This window comes from Temnothorax nylanderi, unplaced genomic scaffold (genome assembly GCF_030848795.1).
Source record: "Temnothorax nylanderi isolate EJ_2023f unplaced genomic scaffold, tnyl_v1.0 TNYL_tig0241_pilon, whole genome shotgun sequence".
NCBI classification, from domain to species: Eukaryota; Metazoa; Arthropoda; class Insecta; order Hymenoptera; family Formicidae; genus Temnothorax; species Temnothorax nylanderi.
The window spans coordinates 44,893-61,207 of NW_027249303.1; positions in this window are offsets into that span (position 1 = coordinate 44,893).

The following is a 16,315-nucleotide window of genomic DNA, read 5'->3' on the forward strand; positions in this document are numbered from 1 at the left end:
CGCCCCGGCGTCCCGGGGCCCTGCCTCTACGGGTCCGTCCGCCGCCGTATCACGCGCCGCGCACGTGTCCTTCCACGCTCCCTTGCGCCCGTCGGCCCGCGAGTCTCGCCGCGGTCCGTTCGCGTCGATCGATATTTTGGCTCGATTCCTCTCGGTCGACTCCGCATTTTACGATCCGCTGCATCTCCTCAGGAACTCCAGTCTCAGCTCGGTGAGGCGCCACGTATCAATACAAAATAACAAAAAAAAGGATCAAAATACGGAAACGGAATTATATAATAATTATGCCCCTGGAGATCTCTCGCTCTGACTCTGTGGACCGTCCTCGGGCGCGAAACGAATATAATTATCGAAAACCCGCGCCCTGTGACGGCGGCGGGGCGCTACCACGATGCAGCGGAACTGCAACGTCGCAATAGAATCTCCCATTTTGCTTCCTCATAGAGGAAGCTTTGTTTTCGTAAATTCGTATATGAACCTTTGATTGCGTATAAAGTTGGTTCTAATCAACCAAATTTAAAAGAATTATATATAAAATAGGGGTAGAAGAAACCAAAGAAAAGATTGTTTTTTGAGTTTTTAATGTCAATATGTTCAGAATGTTTTAAAACGTCGAAATATTGCATTAAAAAAAATGTCGGTATGTGTGTATGTCTGTGCCAAATTTACAGAAATTTCTATAACTCCAAAACTGATCAACCAAATCTTAACGAATTATATATGAAATAGGGGTAGAAAAGACTGAAAAATATAATAGAATTAATAAAAATTGTTAATAATAAAGGGGTTACCGATTTCTGTTAAAAAAAAATAACTAAGTTTACCGAAATTTCTATAACTCCAGAACTAATTAACCAAATCTTAACGAATTATATATGAAATAGGGGTAGAAAAGACTGAAGAATATAATAGAATTAATAAATTTTGTTAATAATAAAGGGGTTACCAATTTCTGTTAAAAAAACAGCCAAACTTACTAAAATTTCTATAACTTAAGAATTGATTAATTATATTTTTCAGTCTTTTCTACCCCAATTTCATATATAATTCTTTAAGATTTGGTTGATTAGATTCAGCTTTATATGCGGTTAAAGGTCCATAATTTTGATTGCTTCCTCTATGAGGAAGCCAAAATAAATAAATATAAATAACTATGGCTTAAAATAGAGGAAGCAATGCAGGTTTCTACTTGCTTACTTAAAAAATATGAGGAAGCAATGTACAAGTTTTTACTTGCATTGTTGTTTTATTGCATATTGTTGTAGCCCTTGTCAAGACGTTTTCAAAACACTGTAATAAAGCTCTCTTTTATTAAGAATTTCCTGACATATTTTAAATTTTGTCATGATATGTTTAATATAAAATATGAAATATCTCGTAAAGTATTCACTTTTCGATGACTTTATATTTTTATACGCAGAATAATAAAAGGAATCGATTTTTGTAAAAAAAAAAAATATTTTTAAAAATTTGATTGTATTTTGTAGAAATATTTAATTTTGCAATATCGCAAAATGTAAAAATTAATATTATTGTTCGATTCTTTTTATTATTCTATGTAAAAAAGTATTTAGGTAAAGTTATTGAAAAATGAATATTTTATGAGATATTTCATATTTTATATTAAAAGTAGCATAACAAAATTTACAATATCTCAGGAAGTCCTTAATGAAAGAGAGCTTTATTATAGTGTTTTGAAAATGTCTCGACAAGGGCTATAAGAATATGTAATAAAAAAATGGGAGTTTTATTTTAAAAAAAACTTTAATCATATTGACTTGGATTAATAACTTCTCTTTTCGCCAGTGATAGAATAACAATTAAAGTAACTTAAATCGACTGTAACTGGCAATATATAACGTCTTTCCGATATGAACATAGAAAAAACTGTGAGCCAACTCACTTTGTCGGATTCACACAGCACTTTTTTTCGGATCAAATCGAGACATTATTAATTTCGACCATCACTTTTGGTCAGTTGATGTAATTTCTAAGTTGAATAGTTTAAAATTTTATTGCGAAAATTACATCAACTGACCAAAAGTGATGGTCGAAATTAATAATGTCTCGATTTGATCCGAAAAAAAGTGCTGTGTGAATCCGACAAAGTGAGTTGGCTCACAGTTTTTTCTATGTTCATATCGGAAAGACGTTATATATTGCCAGTTACAGTCGATTTAAGTTACTTTAATTGATATTGACTTGGCCTTAAAAAGGTCATTCAAGGTCAAGTCCATATTTTCATCATCTGCCCCTTTTTATAACAACTTTTATTTGAAACACTTTTCCATATTTAAAGCCGTTTCTGAAATCCAGGGCGCTGGGTCAGACTTTAGAGATACCCTTTATAAAACGCTGACAATACACATAAAAATTTGCAAATATTGGGTGTACAACTTAGTTCGGTCCGTTTTCAAAAGATGGCTCTAGGTGCTATAAATGGTTGACGGCGACAGCTGATTTTTGCTGTATCGTGAAGTGTCAACATCTGTCAACCAAATATTGTTTACAAGCCATTGAGTTTTGCACAACAAGTTTAATTTTTACTGCGTTGAAAATGTCGAGTTTCGTTCCAAATAAGCACCATTTGCGGGAAGTTTTGATTTTCTGTTTCAATTGGAAGAAAAGTGCAGCTGAAGCGCATCGAATGCTTGTGGAAGTGTATGGTGAATCTGCACCATCGGATAAATCTTGCAGAGAATGGTTTCGACGATTTAAAAGTGGTGATTTTAGTGTTGAAGACAAAGAGCGTTCGGGTCAACCGAAAAAGTTTGAAGATGAAGAATTAAAAACATTACTCGATCAAGATTCGTGTCAAACGCAAGAAGAGCTCGCAAAAACATTGGAAGTTACTCAACAAGCTATTTCGAAACGACTCAAAGCCGCGGGATACATCCAAAAGCAAGGAAATTGGGTCCCATATGATTTGAAACCGAGGGATATCGAACGACGATTTTGCATGTCCGAAATGTTGCTTGAACGGTACAAAAAGAAGTCTTTTCTGCATCGAATCATTACCGGGGACGAAAAATGGATTCACTACGACAACCCGAAACGCAAAAAATCGTATGTAAAGCCCGGCCAACCGGGAACATCAACGCCGAAGCCGAATATCCATGGTGCCAAGGTAATGCTCTGTATTTGGTGGGATCAGAAGGGTGTGATCCACTATGAGCTGCTAAAACCTGGTCAAACCATCACGGGAGACTTCTACAGGCAACAATTGATCCGTTTAAAGTGAGCTATAGCCGAAAAACGTCCAGAATATGTGACCAGACACGAATCCATAATCTTTCACCATGACAACGCTCGGCCTCCTTATAGCCCAGACCTTGCCCCTTCCGACTACCATTTGTTTCGATCGATGCAGAACGCTTTGACTGGAATACGCTTTACTTCAGAACAGGGTATCAAAAATTGGCTCGATTCATTCTTGGCTTCAAAAGATGAACGCTTCTTCCGCGACGGAATCCATAAATTGCCAGAAAGATGGGAAAAAGTAGTGGCTAGCGATGGACAGTACTTTGAATAAGGTATTAATTTATTTTATCGTTCAAATAAATGCGTTTTTCAAGCAAAAAAACGGACCGAATTAAGTTGTACACCCAATATTGTAATCCATTTTCAGACAAATTTAGACTACTTATGCGTTTTAATTACATTTGATGTTATTCAGCACGAGAGCAACGCTGATGTTGTGGTACAAAATATTTCTGACCCAATAGCCAAGCCTGCTTTTAGCAGGCTTTACAAACTGTGTGCCGCAAGCTATATTGGCATAATTTTAGCAGTAACAAAGCATGATCTGCCGTATCAGATAATGTTCGTAGAAATGAAATAGAACTCTAGCAGAATCTGACGTCATAATATGATGCCAGAAATAATGCAAAAATGAAACAGAATATGTCAGCATAGGAACAGTAATATTTAAGTATTGCGTGTTGATATAAAATATGTCGACAAGAAGCAGACTAAAATCAAGTATAGAATAACATCAGGTCGTATAGGCAGACAATCGTCAGAAGTTGAGCATATCAGAGAGTTGTAAGCGCCGAATGGCGATAGATATATTATAGGCGCCGATTTGCGATGTATATGGCTCCACCTGTCGAATTAGGCTGACGCGACAGGATCCGATTTGGGGCAATACGAGAGAATACTCCGGGCAGACGGTATGCGATCCGAGGGACTGAGATCGGGCTGCCGGTATTAATTAATCCAAATACTCGCGAGGGATTGTCGAGTCGAATTATGTCGAAACGTAGGTGTAAGTGGAGCAAACGAGACATTTGTGAAACGGAGCAAACGGCAAAAACTGTGTAGATCGAGCGAATAAAGTTAATGTAATAAACGGAGCAAGTGATAAAAGGATAAAGATATATACTTTATTTACCCCGAGGGGGCCTTAAAGGGCGTTTTGAAGGGACGTACCCAACCCTATTCACTATTCCATCCTATTCTATTCCTCCATTCCTATTTTCTCTTTTGGACCAACGGTTTAACGTCTCTTCCGAAAGACGGAGCCCAGTTTTCCATCTAGGGATACTGTATCCATTTGAGATCTATCCGCCAGATGGGGGGGGGGGGCAGCGTTTTGCTGAGAAAAATTCTCATCGGTCTAGCGGGATTCGAACCCGGTTCTCCGTGTTAAGATATGTTAATCGCGTTTCCTGATATCTCTCGTGATGCGCACGAATGTACATCGATCACCCTATCAATATATTGATATAAGCGAGAATCGAGACGAGCGCCAGATCTATTCCTTGTTGGCATGCGCGCGCATACGGAAACTCGAGCCGGTTGGTCTTGCCGTGCAACTAGTCAGTCGCATTAGAAAATCCGAGAGCAAACACGCGCATATACATTGTGAAGAATAAAGCATTCATTAACTCAAATTAAGGAACCCGTTTCTCCCCTGCCCGTTTCCAGCAATAATCTGCTATAACAGGTTATGGGCCCAGTTACTGCCCACTCGGCATGTTATGTTGCTGAAATATTGAAATATTCGGAAATGGTGCAGAAATATTTCGTTAACATTTCATTTGTAACTATGCATCGGAAATATTTCAGAAATGTACCTGCATCATGTTTTTTATAATATTACATTAACAATATTTCTGAAATCTTTCAGAAAGTTGTTTACAATATTTGTAAGTTTCTGTAATATTGCAAAAAAATGTAGCAGATGCAATATTTCAGAAATATTTCTGAAACATTATAAAAGTAATATTACGTTTGCATTGCACGAATAATATTTTTATAACATATCAAACGCAACATTGCATTTAAAATATTTCTGAAAAATTTCTGAAAGATTGCGTAGGTAATAAAAAATTGAATTGCAGGCAGTGAATTTCTACAATATTGCAGAAGAAATATTGCAGATGTAATGGTTTAGAAACATTTCTGATACATGATAAAATTATTATTTACATTTACATTGCACGTGTTATATTTTTGAATGTTTCACATACAACATTGCAACTGTAATATTTCCGAAAAGTTGCTGACAGACTTTAGAACTTATATAAAATTAAATTTATTATTATATAATTATTGCATTTTATTGCATTTTTTCTCTTTTATTAAGAATTTTCTGATATTCCAAATTTTGTTATATGGCATTTTTAATATAAAATATTTAATAATATTTAATATAAAATAATATTCGACGTTGACTGGCAAAAAAGATTTATTCGTATATCTGTATTGTTAATATTGTTATGCGATAGCTTTATGCTCATCAAAATAAGCAAGTATAAGAAAGAAAGAAGCGTCAGAGTCAAAGGATCACCACTACCCTGTTCAATCATCGATGTCAAGCAACAAGGTGCCGGTATACTACTTGGATGGGTGACCGGCTGAGAGACCGGACTTCGGACAAACGCGCGGCGGCTATACGCACATGGCTTAATATATTTTTTTTGTTCCGGTAACAAAATATTTCATTTTTCACATATCAACAAATAGTTTTTGCGTCAGTAACAAAATTTTGTTTGCTAATACAAAACATTTTTCTCAGTGTAAAATGTATTTGAAATATCTCTGAAGTGTTTCTGCAATATTTCGTAGATATATTTCAGAAATATTTCAATAATATTACCGAAATATTGCCGAAATCTTTCAGCAAAGTTGCATTTGAAATAATTGTGCCGATTGAAACATTGCAGAAATGTTGCAGAAACGGTCGTGAAATATTTCTGAAATATTGATGAAAGGTGTAATATTTCAAATGGAATTTTGCAGAAATGTTTCTGAAATATTACATGCCGAGTGGGTGTAATCTGTGCAACAGTTGCGTGAAAGGTAGAGAGAGATTCCGAAAAGTTTCGCGAGACACGAGGCAAATCAGCCATCTTGAGTCGCGAGTGAGTGCTTGTGTCGGACACGTGTGAGCAAGAGATTTGCATCCGCGATGTCTGCGGGGATCTCAGTAAAAGGGATCAAGAACTTCGACGGGACGAATTTCCAGGCATGGAAGGCCCAGATAAATGCGCTGTTCGTGATGAACGACGTTCTGGACGTGGTCGACGGCACGAGAACAATGCCGGCTGCCGTAAATCAGGCTGAGGTGAAGAAGTTCAAAAAGGACAACGCCACAGCACAGTACATCATCTTATCGTCAATGGAAGAAGAGCAACAAGTGTGTGTGTGTTATCCTGCGAGAGTGCAAAAGCCATGTGGGACAAACTCGGACTCATACACGAGCAGAAAACCGAGACGAACAAGCTAGGGCTGCTGCAAAGATTTCATGCTTATCGCATGAGCGAGGGAGACACGGCGGTGCAGCACGTGGCGAAAATACAAAACATGGCGAGTCAGCTCAGAGATATCGGCGAGGCAGTGTCTGATGCAACGATTATGGCGAAGACTCTGGCGAGTCTAACCTCACGTTTTAGCACCCTGCAAATCGCGTGGGACAGCGTAGATCCGGCTAGACAAACGTTAAATCATCTACAAGAAACGCTCATACGAGAGGACATGCGACTCAGTGCGGACGAGGACGCAGCGAGTGCGTTAGCCGCAACGAAAAAAGGGAGTGAGAGGAAGAAACCGTGTAAGCCGAAAAAGGACACAAACACGGAGAAAATTGCTACGGTTGTTACAACAACATTCTCTATGATTGAAAAAGAAATGTATGTGAATTCAAGTTAAATCAAGAGACACGGTAGTGTCTCGCGCCAAGTACACGCGGAGCGAGACCGACCGTGACTCTTTTACGCGACGCGACGAGTTGCGAGTACTCGAGATGTTGAGATCTCGATAACGAGTGAACGGATCAAGTTCTAAGTAGGCTTGATCGATAGCTTGGGGTCGAAATAGGGGGGGTTTCTCTTATAATATTTCCGCTACGTGCCCTACGAGCGGAGATATAGCGACGCAAAGTCCAAATGTGAAAATTTATTTTTAAGATACTTCTACGTCGACCGTCTCTCATGCCATGCCATCATTTCATTGGCTGGAGTCGCGTCACTTTCACTTTTTCGACACTGGCGGTGCTGCTAGTATCGCCAGTTTCGATGTATACGTGTGTGTACTGCGCGCAGTGCAGATAGTGCGTTTAGCGCGCTGTCACACAGTCAGTTAACCTATAACACGCTAGTGTCCCACATCAAATACGCGCGGAGCGAGACCGATCGTGACTCTTTACGCGACGCGACGTTAATATTTTTTCTGATTCAAGGTAATTGTTTTATTTACATGTAATTATCCTATTATTATACGACGCGAAGCGAAACCGCACCGTGACTCTTTTACGCGACTAAGTGCATGTGACAGGAATTATAATAGTTTACGTTTACGTGAGTATTTACTTCTGTAGTAACTTATACGAACGATATCTCATCGTAGTTACTATAAAATCTCCCGTTTATGTGGAGGAATTATCGTATCGTTCATAAGTTACTACAGAATTAAGTAACGTTCGCGTAAACGTAGTATAGGTTAGATTACCGATTTCTTACAAAATTTTACATAAAACGCGAGATTCACTTATGGGAGCTTTCCAGCAAGCGACACAAGTCGACACAGGTATCGTTTTGTCTTTGTTACTTATTGCCAAAAAAGAAAGATAGAACGACGTTTGTGTCGGCTTGTGTCACTTGCTGGAAAGCTCCCTATGTATGCAAGTTTAACGCCTATTGAGTTAATATGAAATAATTTTCTTAAATGTAATAAAAATAACACGATGTTATATATGTTGTTTGCCGTGAATATACCCACTCGGCATGTAATATTTCAGAAACATTTCTGCAAAATTCCATTTGAAATATTACACCTTTCATCAATATTTCAGAAATATTTCACGACCGTTTCTGCAACATTTCTGCAATGTTTCAATCGGCATAATTATTTCAAATGCAACTTTGCTGAAAGATTTCGGCAATATTTCTGAAATATATCTACGAAATATTGCAGAAACACTTCAGAAATATTTCAAATACATTTTACACTGAGAAAAATGTTTTGTATTAGCAAACAAAATTTTGTTACTGACGCAAAAACTATTTGTTGATATGTGAAAAATGAAATAATTTGTTACCGGAACAAAAAAAATATATTAAGCTATGTGCGTATAGCCGCCGCGCATTTGTCCGAAGAAATCCGCTCTCTCAGCCGGTCACCCATCCAATTAGTATACCGGCGCCTTGTTGCTTGACATCGATGATCGAACAGGGTAGTGGTGATCCTCTGACTCTGACGCTTCTTTCTTTCTTATACTTGCTTATTTTGGTGAGCATAAAGCTATCGCATAACAATATTAACAATACAGATATACGAATAAATCTTTTTTGCCAGTCAGCGTCGAATATTATTTTATATTAAATATTATTAAATATTTTATATTTTATATTAAAAATGCCATATGACAAAATTTGGAATATTAGAAAATTCTTAATAAAAGAGAAAAAATGCAATAAAATGCTATATTAAATAATAATAAATTTAATTTTTTATAAGTTCTAAAGTCTGTCAGCAATTTTTCGGAAATATTACAAATGCAATGTTGTATGTGAAACATTCAAAAATATAACGCGTTCAATGTAAACGTAATAATAGTTTTATCATGTATCAGAAATGTTTCTAAACCATTACATCTGCAATATTTCTTCTGCAATATTGTAGAAATTCACTGCCTGCAATTCAATTTTTCATTACCTACGCAATCTTTCAGAAATTTTTCAGAAATATTTTAAATGCAATGTTGCGTTTGATATGTTACAGAAATATTATTCGTGCACTGCAAACAAAATATTACTTTTATAATGTTTCAGAAATATTTCTGAAATATTGCATCTGCTACATTTTTTTGGAATATTACAGAAACTTACAAATATTGTAAACAACTTTCTGAAAGATTTCAGAAATATTGTTAATGCAATATTATAAAAAACATGATGCAGGTACATTTCTGAAATATTTCAGATGCATAGTTACAAATGAAATGTTAACGAAATATTTCTGCACCACTTCCGAATATTTCAATATTTCAGCAACATAACATGCCGAGTGGGTATATATACAGGGTGTCCCATTTTAACTTGGACAGCAAAATATCTCAAAAACTAAACTCCACATACAAAAATGTTTCAGACAAAAGTTGTATGGTTTCAAGGGGGACATAAGATGGTACCATTGGTTTGACCTTGGATGGTCGTTTAAAGCTCACATAAACGACACCTTTAATTTCTTAAATGGAAACCCCTATTTTTCAATGCATATTCTTGTAGCTAATCTCGAGAGCTTTTCAAAACACTATAATAAAGTATTTTTTCGTTAAGAACTTTTGGAATTATGAGGCTTGAAAGTTCTAGTATTTTGACATAAATTACAAAATATCTTGTAAAACATTAAGTTTTCGGTAATGTTACCTTAATACTTTTATGCACAGAATAATGAGACGAATCAATTGGTATGAAAAAAAGACATAGTTGCTTTTAAGAAAAAGTATGCAGATGCGTGTTGCAAATTACATATTTTTTTTTTAAAGGAACTGTGCCTTTTTTCATACCAATTGATTCGTCTCATTATTCTGTGCATAAAAGTATTAAGGTAACATTACCGAAAACTTAATGTTTTACAAGATATTTTGTATTTTATGTCAAAATACTAGAACTTTCAAGCCTCATAATTCCAAAAGTTCTTAATGAAAAAATACTTTATTATAGTGTTTTGAAAAGCTCTCGAGATTAGCTACAAGAATATGCATTGAAAAATAGGGGTTTCCATTTAAGAAATTAAAGGTGTCGTTTACGTGAGCTTTAAACGACCATCCAAGGTCAAACCAATGGTACCATCTTATGTCCCCCTTGAAACCATACAACTTTTGTCTGAAACATTTTTGTATGTGGAGCTTAGTTTTTGAGATATTTTGCTGTCCAAGTTAAAATGGGACACCCTGTATATATATATATATATATATATATATATATGTGATTTCTGCCCAGTGCTCTGAATGTTATGTGATTTTCGCCCAGTGCTCTGAATGTCATCTAGTCATACATATCATGCTTTGATACAAGGAACGTGAAAAAGAGCAGGAAAAGAAAAGAACAAACAGAAGAGACAGATTCAAGCTTTGTCTTTTAATCTGGACGAAGACAATGCCGAAAAATCCCCGCAGTCAGAAAATGAGCAATCTGATGGCCTCGCGATTAAGAAGATTAAGAAAAATCCAGATGTAGATACAAGTTTATTGCCAGATAGGGAAAGGGAGGAGGAGGAAAATAAACTTAAGGAAGAATTGAGGCAAGAATGGGCTAGAAAGCAGAACGCGTTGAAGGAAGAAGAAATTGAGATCACATTCAGTTATTGGGATGGATCTGGCTATCGTCGGAGTGTTATAATGAAGAAAGGTGAATGTCTCAGTAATTTAGAGAATTTTTAAGTTATTAAAATACTCCAGTGTCACTTTTGGAGTAACATTGGCGTGATATATAATGTTCTACTGCATAAATTAAATTTTCACATACAGGTAATTCTATCTATCAGCTTCTTCAGAGATGTTTAGAAGTTCTGAAGCGTGAATTCAGCGAGCTTAAAACAGTAATGGTAGATCAGTTAATGTATGTCATGGAGGATCTTTCTTATATTACCGCACCATTATACGTTTTACGATTTTATTGTAACTAAGGTAAAGATACTAAGTAATAAAACTTATGAAGCAATACCACAATGTTGGCATGTTATTTTAATGTATGTAATATTGCGATTAGGCACGAGGAAAAAGCGAACCTCTGTTCACATTTGACGTTCACGATGATATTCGTGTTATGCACGATGCATCTGTCGAAACCGAGGAATCACATGCCGGAAAAATTTTACTTAGGTATTTATCATTAAAAGAATACTTTGTATAATTCTCTTTTATGTTATTTCTCACTAGATCATGGTACGAGAGGAACAAACACATTTTTCCAGCGAGTAGATGGGAACCTTTTGATCCAACGAAAAGTTATGACAAGTATACAGTGTCGGATAAAAATAGGAAGAAAGATAAAATCTGATAAACTTAGATTCAACGAATTGTCCAATTTCGTTTAAAGGATTCAGATTCAAAGGACTGTAATTTAGTAGAGCTACATAATCGAGTAAATGAATTAAATATTATTACATAACTGAATGAATTAAAATCACAGTCCTTAAAAATACAATGTAGCTACAATATATATATAGGGGAGACCGGGGCTAAAAGGTCAACGGGGTTGAAGCGTCAAATCAAATATCTCGGAACCTGTATATTGTGCGAACTCGCCGTTAACATTGTAAACGCTGCTTATGGTACCCATGTGACCAACGGAGTTTCGGCAGGTTACCTGCCGTGTTATGATTTTTACGAGGGCAAACGTGTTTTCGGAAGGTGAAAGTGAAATTTTCTGCGCGTGGAAATTTTGTAATATCTGCAATAATATTTGCTCCCCAAATCTCGATGTACGTGATTATAAAGAGTAATGCATGCTGAACACGAATTCAGTGTAGTTTTTTCATTATCGTTGATGTCTAATATTTCGTGGGCGATCAAACCTGAAACTTGTGTTTGGGGCTAATCAGTCAGTAAGCACCCGGGGCTGGTCAGTCACTGTGGCGCGCCGGGCGCACGACTTCAGCTCACGGCGATTTCAGGTTAGGTTTCCCTCGAGCGTGATTCTGTCTTCCCTTGCACGTGCGTCAGTTTGTATAGGAGGGAAATGGTACGCACGTATCGTCGCAAAACGGGTGTTTTGGCCGACCGAAAAGATGGCGGACCGTTGTTTTTGAGATCGCTCGCGCTCACGGCACGTCGGCGAGGTACGGCGAGGCACGGCACGGCTCTGCGATCTCGCGATTTCCGCGCGAGAGTTGACATGCCGCGCGCGCGGTAGATCGTTGTTGTTGGTCGTTGTGTCAGTGACAGTCGCGCGTGCGACCGCATCGTCCAGTGTTCGCCGCATCGTCTCGGCGTCATTGTCGCCGGCGTTGTAGTGGTGGTGGTGTCGGTGGTGGTCATCGTCGTCGTCGTCGTCGTCGTCGTCGTGGTGGTCATCGTCGTCGTCTTCGTCGTCGTCGTGGTGGTCGTGGCCGTCGTCGTCGTCGTCGTCGTCGGCGCGTCGAGGAATCGGCGCGAGGACGCCGTCGAGTCGGTAAAATGGTCGCGCTCCACCGCGAGCTTTTCTAACCCCCCTGTCGCTATTTATCGCTCCCCCGCGAGAAACGCGGTTTGGTTAGGTTGCTCGAGGGCCCGCGCTGATCCTATGGCACCGGAACGCCGTCACGCGTGTTCCCCGTGGTTGCCCGCGTTGACAATATGACGTGCCGTTGGGGAGTTTACGATTTGGTTAACCTCTGTATTCACGTGCCTAAATTGTTTTATGGAATAGGTAAAACAATTATTTTTTAATAATGTTTCGCATAAAAATTTTAAATAAATTTTTATATTTTTCTTTTAAAAAACAATTATTAAAATGTATCCTATCATTTTTCCGGATTAGATGTACGTATATGTATTGAAAATGCAGTGTGACTGATTAGCCCCGGGGGGGTGACGCTTAAACCCCGGCATTTTTGAGATTTCAATTTTTCCACCGTTGTCGTTTTTGCTCTATACCGGTTAAACAAAGCGACGTAGATAAAAATTTCCTATATAAATTTTGTAGCTAAAGGTTCACTCTTTACAGTGGTATACCACATTTAACTAAAATTATTTATTTTCTTGTTAAAAATTGGCACCGAAAAAAAACTGACCTTTTAGCCCCGGTCTCCCCTACATATATATATATATATATATATATATATATATGTATAATTTATCTTTGAACCCCCAATTTTGAATCTAAAGAAATTAATTCAAACGATTATAGTGGACTCGCAATTTCGACGCCGCAAGTCCTGGTATGGTAGTTATCCGGAGTCGGATTAATTCCCAGGTAGCACACATTAGTTTCATATACGTTTAATATGTGCTACCTGGGGATTAATCCCTATTTAAATATAAATTTAAATGTTTTGAAACATTTAAATTTATATTGCACTAATTATTGCACAAAATAAATCATTTTATCCATGCAGATATATTCCACTTATTTACTTAAATTAATTTTGTCTTACCGGTCTTAATCTATTTGTCATCGTACAAGTCTGAGCTTAAAAAACTTCCAACAGTTGCAAAATAAACGTTCTGCTGAACGTGGGTATTGAAAGAACATTTATACGTGTGTTCCGTTTTAAAGAACTTCTTGAACTGGTGCACATCAGTAATGCAATTAAGGACGTTCTCCGGTCCTTATACTAGAGAAAATCGATTTTCTTTAGATTTTCTTGAAACTGTGAATATACGTTAATTTAGGTGTGCTTTATGCGTGGTATAAATTTCAGTACCTCTTCCGGTATAAAAAATAAAGATACTGAGCCTCAAAGTTTCAACTTTTACTAATGAAAAGGTTTTCCAGGCCAAACGGTAAGAGATACGAGGTTGGTCAAAAGGACCAAAGTTGCTCCTCTCGTCGAGTTCTATAAGGAAAAAATGCCAAAATTAAAAAAAATTAAATTAAAAAATTTTTTTTGGTAAAAATTGAAACTTTGAGGCTCAGTATCTTGATTTTTTATACCGGAAGAGGTACTGAAATTTATACCACGCATAAAGCACACCTAAATTAACGTATATTCACAGTTTCAAGAAAATCTAAAGAAAATCGATTTTCTCTAGTATAAGGACCGGAGAACGTCCTTAAGTTAGAGTAAGACTATTATATTTTGTTTCACTTTAACTTATTGCACGAATGTGCACCAGTTCAGGAATTTCTTCGAAAAAGAATATACGTATAGGGGAGACCGGGGCTAAAAGGTCAACGGGGTTGAAGCGTCAAATCAAATATCTCGGAACCTGTATATTGTGTGAACTCGCTATTAACATTGTAAACGCTGCTTATGGTACCCATGTGACCAACGGAGTTTCGGCAGGTTACCTGCCGTATTATGATTTTTACGAGGACAAACGTGTTTTCGGAAGGTGAAAGTTACATTTTCTGCGCGTGGAAATTTTGTAATATCTGCAATAATATTTGCTCTCCAAATCTCGAGGTACGTGATTATAAAGAGTAATGCATGCTGAACACGAATCCAGTGTAGTTTTTTCATTATCGTTGATGTCTAATATTTCGTGGGCGATCAAACCTGAAACTTGTGTTTGGGGCTAATCGGTCAGTAAGCAGTCCAGATGCATTTCCAAGGCATTTCCAGGCTCATTGCATATGGAATATGGATGAGACGGGAATTACAACCGTTCAGACACTGAACAGAGTCATCGGACGTCGAGGAGTGAAACAAGTCGGGCGAGTGACTTCTGCGGAAAGAGGAACCCTCGTAACTATTTTTTAATAATGTTTCGCATAAAAATTTTAAATAAATTTTTATATTTTTCTCTTAAAAAACAATTATTAAAATGTATCCTATCATTTTTCAGGATTAGATGTACGTATATGTATTGAAAATGCAGTGTGACGTTTAAACCCCGGCATTTTTGAGATTTCAATTTTTCCACCGTTGTCGTTTTTGCTCTATACCGGTTAAACAAAGCGACGTAGACAAAAATTTCCTATATAAATTTTGTAGCTAAAGGTTCACTCTTTACAGTGGTATACCACATTTAACTAAAATTATTTATTTTGTTGTTAAAAATCGGCACCGAAAAAAAACTGACCTTTTAGCCCCGGTCTCCCCTATGCATAAAACTTCTAGAACATTCTCACGCATGTCTCAAAGACGTCATAAACACGTTCAAAAGACGTGAAAAGTAGGAATTTTAAATGTCTTTATCTAATATGTCTTTATCATTAAAACAAAACGTTTCTATAATAGCTTATAAAACATTTCTGAAACGTGTATGTGCTACCTGGGTCGACACAGGCGGGCGCGTGTCATAGAGCGGAAGCTCTCACGCATTTACATCAATCGGGCTAAACATCTGTCGCGTTTCGCGCCTTCTCCATTTTGGTCCCAGTTTCCTTATATAACTTATCAAGTCCTTCCCGATACTCCTGATCCCTCTCCTTTCCAAAGTCCATCTTCTTATCCCCTTTCTCCCGAAGAACTCGAAGAGTTCCGTGTTCCGACGGATAGCCCAATTCCTCGAACCCTCGTATTCCGCTATTTCCTCCAACAGGTCCCCCTCCCCCGCGCTCTCCACCACAACCATCCTCGTCCGCGATCGATCACTCTCTTCCTCCTTCTCCACCTCGAGTATTGAAATACTCGAGGAACTCCGACTCACAATGTCATCCCCGTCTTCTAGTATAGAAGTAATCTACAAATGCCTTGTCACGTTCTGTCTGTTGTTCGTCCGTTTTTTGGTCAATGCATTTAAGCAATTTACCAAGGATTTGGACAAGTCGTGTGATGATTATTATTATTATTCGGGACCAAAAAGATATCGGAGTCTATATATAAGTTTCGTAACGAGGATCACTCTTATCTATCTGATTGTAATTAGGATATAATCAATGTCGAAGTCGGCAAGAATAGATTTAAATGGATCGAGGTGCGTTTTCTAAATGTTGCACTTTCTGGGGGAGGGAGAGAGGATTTTGATTAGAAGTAATAGCTTGTTTAATCTGGAACCTAATCCTTTTAATTTGAACTCGTCTACCTCCCTTCTTCGTCATTCAGCCGCGTTCTCAAAAATGAATTTGATTGGTTGCCACACTCTTCATCAGCGCCCAGAGCAAATCTGCCACACTCTTCGTCAGCGTAAAGGCCAAATTCAGTTTCGGGAATTATTAATGATTATTGCAATTCCCAAGAATTAATCCCGTAATCGCCACGCCTTTCAGCAGCGAAAGTA